Below are 9,205 nucleotides of genomic sequence, written 5' to 3'. Positions count from 1 at the left end.
AAGAAAATTTTTAGTATATTACTAAAATAATGATGAACGTTATTATATAGATGATTCTTTCCTATTCTTCCATAAATCGGTGTATATTTGATGTGAAACGCGAACCAGAACTATAAAATAGTTTATGTTCAAAATTAAAAGAGTTTATATAAATCGTGAAAAAAATGTTTATGACAAGTTCAGATGAATATGACACCCAAAAAAAAATTATGTCTATGTAGCTGAAAATAAAGCAAGGCAAACATATACACGAAAAAAATAATATAAATCATTAGCAACTGTTCGTTTGCATTTTGGCTCAGTTTATTTTGGCAATTTGCGCGCGGCCACCGTTCGCCTTCGAGCATTCGCCATGTTCAAGTTCGCTTTTAACGGCACGCTGACATTTGTGCGGCCAACGCTGTGATTGCTGTTGTATTACAATTACACATACGCCCACAATTATACATATTCATAGCCTTGGCTACCGTTGTGGCGCGTGGGCGCCTCAAATATAGCCAAATCACGTCATTTTAAAACACAGCACATATGCTTCGAGTGCCGCTAAATGCTCTTGCGCTTCGGTCTACACTTCGGCGCCTTCTTCTATGCTAGATGTCGGAGTGTCTGACATTTTGTGCGCTTCTGAAAATAAGCAATGAAGTGTTAGTTTGCTTTTGTTGCGTATACGACCTGTCTAACCTGACTTTCCAGCGGAAATTGAACTAATTTTTCAGTAAATGTGAGCTTTGTGCATACAAAATTTTATAAAAAATGTTATCAAATACCGCAAGCCTTAGCGATATCATTTGCAGCTTTGAGATGCAGCATGACGGCATATTGTTCCCTATATAATCATTCAGAAGCATACGTGTGTAAATAAATTTTGCTTATTCGTGCTTTTCAGCAATTCAAATTGTTTCTATTTTAAGAGTATGACCACTTATTGTATATTTGGAGCAAATATATTGCCATTGCATATTATATGACTTTAAACATATAATATTTAAATAATTTAAATTTAACATACTAGCTATACACTGCGCGCGTTGCAACGCCTAAAACTAAAATTACTTTGAAGGAAAGACATTACATAAATATTCAATTCATTTGAAGTTATTTGATTGGTTTTATTCATTTGTCGAGAAGTGGTCCTAACAACTCAGCAATCTTCTTTGGCTCATGCACAACAACTTTGCTTAACATCATCAAATCATCAAATGCATAGTTTACGTTTCTATTCAGGGCATTTAGACAATCATTAATTTTTATATATACAGATAATATTTAATTGTTCAGCTTATCAACAACTTTGATATCAAACAATCTTAGTACTAAGCTATGCAATAAAATCCGAGTTTAAAGACTTCGACACTTTGCCTCTCACTTACACTCACTCTCTCCACTTAGCACTTATGGTGACTGTGCTGTGAATAGAGAAGCAATCACTTTGCAAGGGATGTTAGGCGTCTTCAGCACTTTCTGGAATATGGAAATTTTTTAGTTGTTTTTACTCAACGTATTCTAAGCTCTTCACTTAGTTTGACATAGAAATTTTACACAACAAATATATACAAAAATTCGTTAGTTGGGTATTTATGTAAACATCTATATATATTTATATATTTCAATCAATTCTAGTGGCATTTGCTCGCTCTCATCTTGAAATGTTTACGAAAATAAGCAGCATTTCAATAAACAGAAGCAAAATGGTTTTGGCATTAAAAATCATTTCACACCAACAAACAATAATTGGTGAACTTGTTGGAATCAAGGCGTGTATATAATTAAAACGTTAAAAAATGTAAAACTATATGAAAGTTCTCTGTAGCGAATAAAAATTATAAAACAAACAATTTTCTCGGCGGTTCAGACTTGTTAATATGTTTGTTTATTTGTTGAAGAACTGTTCTCGAAGATAGAAAAATATTTCATACAGCGTTTGCAACTGATGGATTTTGGAAAATAAATTGCTGGTTTCCAATTGCTGATCAAAGCTATTAGCAAAATAAACGTTTTAATCTTCAAACATTTTTATTTTGAGACTTGCATTATTAAAGCAATAAAATAATGCATGGAAAAGTATGTGTTAAGTCTTTAGTGCTGACATTTCTTCAAGACGTTTCCACAACTAGTTAAGAACTAGTTTATGACTTGTTCGAGGTCACATCTGGCATTGCAGCAACCTTGTGTCATTTTCTATTTATAATTAAAATCAAGATATCTTTACACACTTCACATTTACACTCAATGCTCTAGAAAAATAACAAGTAAGTAGTTTAGACTTAATTATTTATATCCATCGTTAATGTCCAAAAATTGTTAATATGGACTCAAAAATTTCCAATAATCTTTACGAATTAAAATTTGATCTACTTAAGATCACTAAAAAAAAATATATATATTTATAACAATTAAACTTTATTAATACAGTTATGCGATCGTCTGCACTGCAACCTGTCAACAAATAAATTCATTGGTTTAAATTAGAAAATTTATAAATCAGCCATTATCAGATTTTATTTCACCGCTGACAATGTTTTTTTTAATATATTGGCGAAATCATAGCGTCATGGCCGCAATTAACTGCCAACAAAGCATTCATACAACAACAATAAGCTGAACAATGTGAGGTGGGGCGTATGAGTGATTATTTATTTGTGTTTTTAACATTTCGCTGAAGAAAAATAAATTGAAATGCACTTCAGTTATTCTTTAATTTTCGCAGTAAATAATAAATACAAAAACTTTCATGATGTGCCTTTTAAATGACATAAATGTATACTCGTATATATATCGGTATATGTACATATTATTATATACAGGTTGGTTGAACAGTTTATATTTTCACAAAGAAATAGCGCTACTAGCTCCAAATTATTTTTTCTCAACTACATCTGTTGTGAGAACACTTGCAAAGTTACAAGTCATGCTGTCAATTAATTCTTTTTTAAAAGCCATTTTAAGTTGACGTGTCAGAGCATTTTTTAATATGGAAAAAATATAAAATGAAATATCGCGCAGTGATTAGATTCTTTGCTTTGCAAGGTTTAAAAGCAAAGGAAATTTATGAAGAATTGTTAGAAGTGTATAAGGAGTCCTTTCCTTAAAAACGCACACCAGAAATCATTGAGCAAGTGCATAATGTTGTTCTAAGTTTGACTAAGCGTGAAATTGCTAATGCCGTAGGCATCTCAGACGAACGAGTATTTCATATTTTACACGGAGAATTACGCATGAAATAGCTACGTAAACAATTCAACAAAAACTAGAGGAAAAACAAATTTCTCAGCATAATTTGGAGTGTTTTAGAATAATACCGATTTCTTTATTTTCATCAACATAATGCACCGGCTCACAAAGGTGTTTTAACCATGACAAAATTCAACGCATTAAAGTACGAAAACGCTTGAGAAACCTGAAACAGTTCCTTCGTGGAAAAGCATGGCATAATATTATTGGAGGATCATTTGATTAAGTGTACTGAAGTTAAGGGCGTTTGTATTGAATAAAAAAATATATTTCGTCTCAAAAACAGTATTTTTTCATTTCGAGCGCAGAAACATTTGAACCAACCTGTTTATATATTTGCATGTACCCGCATTGTCCGTCATGGAATATTTGGAACGAAATAACAACATCTGCCGTAAATAGCTCATTCAATGCCAATTAGCTGGCAGCATTTCACTCGAATATCTTTAGTTTGTTTTTCTTTGTTAATAATTTACAATTATTTACCGCACTAAGCAGCCAACATACAAAAAAGATTTATTAGGAAAAAAAATGTATATATTATTCTCGCTAAATCTCACTAAAAATTAAAAAAATAAGAGCTGGCAGAGTTTTCAAGTGGAGGGGGTATTAAATACTGCTGAAAGCACACAAAACCTAGCAGCTGCAACATTTAGATTCGTACGTGACAAAGATTTGTAAATATATAATTATATAGACTAGAGATTAGAAATATGTATATGTACGCGTGCATTAGAGTGAAGGAGAAACGAGAAGAAAATCAAAAACAAGCGCTGTCGTTGTGGTGAAAATTCTGCTCTACTGGAAGATCTTATTATCGCCACCGGATATTAAGCAATAACATTTATAAATATAGAATGAATGGTATGTAAGGGTTTATAACCTAAAATCTCGCAGTTACAGTTGCGGCCGCCGAGGAGGGGAGCGTAGGCGCATCATGCATGTGCAAATACATAAATGCACACAGGATTGCTACAATGCGACGAAACTGTGCGCTGCAGCGGATAGCTTGCCAAAACGTTATAATCACAGTTATGCCACGCGAAAACAAAATTCAGCATTTTCCGAAACTAAATAACACTGAAATTGACACACAGACACATGGCGAGGCATAAATCAAAATTTCGAATTCCCTGACAAGCACACACACACACACAAACAGCGACCGCTCTCTCGCAGCTAAAGCGAATGAACGCCAATCGAATAGATTTAATGGCACAAATATTTTTTTAATTTCAGAAACTTTTTCGATGGTTGGACGTGGACGCTTTTCTAGCATAACTTAATACATACCTAAAACCTACCTACCTACCGTTAGCGCTTGTAAATAAATTTTATATTAAAAATAACAATCTCACACAATTTTCAGCTAAAAACTGTACTCACTCACGCTTATTTATTGTATATATGCTCTGTATTAAGTGCAATGGAACATTTTCCTCTGCTTCTAATGGCTTTCCATTCACTAGTTCACGCGATAGCGACACCTGTTTGAGTGATTTGAGTGATTGTGTTCTGCACGACTGACGCACAGCTTGCGGTAAATATTTACAAATGTTTCTCAACAATAAACTCATAAACAAAAAACCATCTGCCTCGCTACAAATAAAAATATCTTGTGGGCGGGCCATAGTTTTAATGAATGAATTCAATATATAGAAGATTATATATTATACTTGTAGTTATACACATTTATGAGTGAAAAAGTGAAAGCCCAATTTGGTTTTTCTTATTTAGCACCTTTTGTTCGCCCAAAAGCGGAAACTAATTTGCTTATATAGTATACACATGTGTGGCTCTTGTGAGAAGTTTGTATTTTTTCGATTTAAGAAGTTTTATGTTTAAAAACAAAGTCTTTTACAGTTAAAAATTTAAAGAAAAAAAAAAACCGAATGTAGCATATACAAAATTTTTTGCAGACTAGCGACATGGAAAAGTAACTACGCAATGGTTGAAGAAAGTCATGGTTCGATTGTGACAAAAGGAAGTATAAACCATAAACCAATGTCGCGGACTTTCGGTACAAAATCATTCTGCGTATGATTTCGTTTTTCTAAGATATGTCTTATATTGACTAATAAACGTGGTGTAAATATAACCGAATGTCGTTATTTTATTTTTTTTGTATGACAGATGGTTGTCACATTTGAGGTTTTCCCTCCATATGCTCCGTTTTGATGCAATACATAGCGCACTAACTATTTTTATGCTGGAGGTGCGAAATTGATAATAATTTTAGTAAGTGTTGCCCTGCTTTTGCTGATGTGTGCTTCTACTCGGCTAACTGTAATTTCTAATTGCCACGTAAGTGAAATTGCACCTGCCGTTTGTACATGCATAAGTGATGAAGCATATCTAACACAATGCAAGCCTAGAGCTGCTTTTTCGCCCACAAGCACACGCACAATTACCACTTTATATAACTGAACTCTTATCCGAGTCGATTGCAATTTGACACAATGCTTAAGGACATATTGGTGGTTGCTAACGTGTTGCTGTTTTTGTTGTGGAAATTAATGCGTGAGCATGAGTGCAGCTTTTCCAGGAAATCACGCCTGAAATACAATTGAATACAACTCCCAAACACGCTTTGCCAGCGGTCATGTTTCCAGTTTGGGTATTTCGGGTGCAGAAATTGCTTGGCGTTCAAGTGAATAACCGACTTGCGACGCATGTACCACTTAGCCCGTCGGACTTTTTGCGGCCAGCTGCTGGCGCTTTTGTCAAAAACACGTCGGCACTCAATAGTTTGAAATTTTATAGCCAAATTTCGGCGCAAGAAATGGAAATCGAGCTCTGCATGCCGACACACACACACATATACGACCATACATTTGTGACTTGTGCCAAAAATAAATCAGCGTTTGCGTGGAAATCATTAACTAAACAATGTAGTGTAAAACTATGTAAATGTAAATGTAAACTTGCAGTTTATTTCAGTTGGAAGGTAAATAAACAAAAAACGTTTCGTATGTTTACGCAAAGTTTTCATACATGCATTGATTTAGTTGCGTAACTTTTGATATGACTGTGTAAATATGCAATCTATTTCATTTCATTTTGCATTAAAAGCACATTCATTTGCTCCGTGCGAAAAATGTTGCGTTCTTGCGACACAGCGATCTAGCGCTTAACTCGCGTCGTAAGTGTGCCTCCACTGCCATATACATATTTACTTAGCTCATAAATTTCGCAAATAAAAGCGACAAAGGCAGCGTTGGAAACATTTGATAACCGGGCATTTGCGATTTTTTCGCGTTCTACTCGCACGCACAGACGCGCATTCACATAGAAACTTGTAATTCTTAACAGGCGCTTCTTTATTTTGCATATCTTTCGCATTAAACACGTTTCAAATTATCCAAGTGCACATTTTATAGTATTATCAATAAAGCTCCGATTTACCGGACCGCCTATAGTTGCTGCATGCATGACATGCACACTTTCCGCATAGGCAATCCATGAATTCAAGCCCGCTTAGTATTGAGAATGCTTCGCTTGTAGTCACAGGTCGTGTTGTGTGTTCGTTCAACATTCATGCATATGGAGCTGGGCACAAGTACGATGCAAATTCAAATTCAACAACAAAATTATTTTGCATATCAGCAAATAATTTCGAGCGCTAACTAAAATGGCGCAGCAAAGCTTGTGTTATATATGCTTTTATTTATGTAATTTTTCTTACAGCTTCGTGGAATATTTTTAGCCATATCTATAAGAAAATATACTGTTATATTTTGCGTAGAGAAAGGAGCATTATAATTTATAATACATACCGTATATATGTATACAGATACACAGATACGTATACGATACCAATTAGGAAAAGAGTGTCCGACAAAGTAAATTCTTTGAATGAAAGAAGTTTTTGAGCAGAAGTATATGGAGAGAAAGAGAGAGCTCTTGTCGATATCAGGTGCTAAAAATAATAAAGAAGCTATAGAGCGTGAGGATCGCACTCCAAAAAATGCCAATAATCCATTATAGTTTTCCGTTGTTTTCATTTTTCTGTTACTTACAAAGCTCTTAATGACGTCATATCGTAATCTAAAGACTAAATATTAGAACAGACTTTTACGACTTACGCATCAAAAGGTTATTGCATGAAAAAGAACAGTAGCGGAAGTAACTTTCAGTAGGTATAGAAGTACTTGTACAATGAAACATTGAAATAACGGTGAAATACTGCTAAAACTAGCGACAACAGTTCTCGCCAAATGCTTCTGACCAGAGACCAGGCCATAGAAAAGTATTAATCCTAAAAAAGAGACTACAAAGAAGACAAAAAAGTTTACTTGAAAGTTTCTCTTCAAAAAAACTGCAGTTTTAACCGTCACCTGGCCACCACTCTATATGCAAATGCATACAAACATCACTACCATATGCATTTTTCAAATATTCAAAGAGATTAAAGTGAAAAATTATTACATGCGAGATTTCATTTACAAATTCGTTTGCTGCAACAGAAAGCAAAAGAATGTGGAGATGTGGTAATATTTATATGCGTAGAATAACCATTTATTTGCAGCATCTCAAAATAAAAATATCCAAGTAAAAGCTATTTCTCAACACATACACACATGCAAAATATACAGCAGTAAATAGAATTGGGCAAACGAAGGCTAAAGCTGAGGCAGTACAGGCGTTATCTAAGTGGGATCGCACCTAGAGTCGTGTGCATATACTTGTATGTAAACTACAGTAAGGGTTCCAGCGTTTATCAAACACTTCTTATGCGTACTTTGCAAATATTCAACGGTCCAAATAGAAATGCTATGGGTATTTACTAGCAAATCACATAATGCTATTCAAAATACTTTGACTTAATTTTATTTATTTTTTATTTATTTATTGAGTCTATATTATATTCAGCTGGTGGCTAGGAAAGATAGAGTCTCTCTTTAGATGAGAGTGGCCACTTATCAGGACACAGTTTTATTTCGATAATATTTTTATTATGTAGGGAGCTATCTGAGAATCTGTTGGAATTTAAAATGTGAGAGTAGAGGGGGTGAAACCTTTGGAGATCAATTTAAATTTTTGTTAAGAGAATCATTATAAAGCAAATTTCAGTGTCACTCTAATTGTACAATTTTAAAATTAATATCAAATGTATTATTTTTTCCGTTATCGATTAGTTTAATATAGTAGTTTAGAACAATAATAATTTTATGGGTGGTGAAAGTGAATTTTCGCCGTAAAAAGCACTAAGGTTTCTGTAATAGTTTGCCCAATAGAGGCATAACAGTCCACGCCTCAGCAAATCAACGATGTTTACACAACACTTAATTAGCTAAGAATGAGTTACGATAAACAAACAAATAGAACAGAGTGTGTGAGAATGGAGCGATCTTATTTTGCTTGGTATGCATTTTATCTTTAAACTTTTATGTTTCCTGTATTTTTTAACAAATCCACAAAAGACAAATAACAAAGCCATTATCTGCTAGGAACAATTTAAGCGAGTGTCTATTTCTTTATTTATTGCGCAACTTTTAGACGCAGCCCCGGAGCCTACACCCGGCTTTCACAGTGTTAGCATTTAGAACTTATTTCCACTAAAAAGCAAAACCTTTTCTAAAACATACGAAAAGAGATTGAAATCATGAAAGCTAGCTAATAAAAACAAAAAATAATAATAATAGAAAAAAAAATTGTTTTCGTTTCTTCTGAGCAATCGTTGAACTTGTAGCAGCAGTTGAGAAAGGTAGACAGAAAAGCTGAAATAATTTACAAAAAATGGGGTAAATTTGAATTAACCAAGTCATGTCATGTCCATTTTCCTTGATAAAGGATAATAAAGAGGTTAACCGCAGCTAACATTGCCAACACGACAAAGTAGTTCAACCTAGTTGTCAGCTGCTATGAATTGCGGTTTCATAATTGGCGCAAAATATCCGTTACATTTCAAGCCGCACATGAATATTGAAAGTACCTTTACAAATGAGCGTTTTTTTAGGAAAAGAAATAGGCG

General features: G+C 34.0%; 1 long non-coding RNA gene across 1 annotated transcript; it reads left to right on the top strand.

Annotated features, from left to right (window-relative positions):
• The first annotated feature begins 311 nt into the window (after positions 1-311).
• On the top strand, positions 312-5,334 carry LOC118683699 (uncharacterized). The gene is made up of 2 exons (XR_004979531.2): positions 312-721; positions 5,151-5,334. It is a non-coding gene; the product is annotated as an uncharacterized lncRNA (long non-coding RNA).
• Positions 5,335-9,205: the final 3,871 nt, after the last annotated feature.

The sequence above is a fragment of the Bactrocera oleae genome, chromosome 2 (genome assembly GCF_042242935.1).
Source record: "Bactrocera oleae isolate idBacOlea1 chromosome 2, idBacOlea1, whole genome shotgun sequence".
Classification (NCBI taxonomy): Eukaryota; Metazoa; Arthropoda; class Insecta; order Diptera; family Tephritidae; genus Bactrocera; species Bactrocera oleae.
The sequence above is the reverse complement of the archived record's forward strand: the minus strand, read 5'-3'. Positions and strand labels throughout refer to the sequence as shown.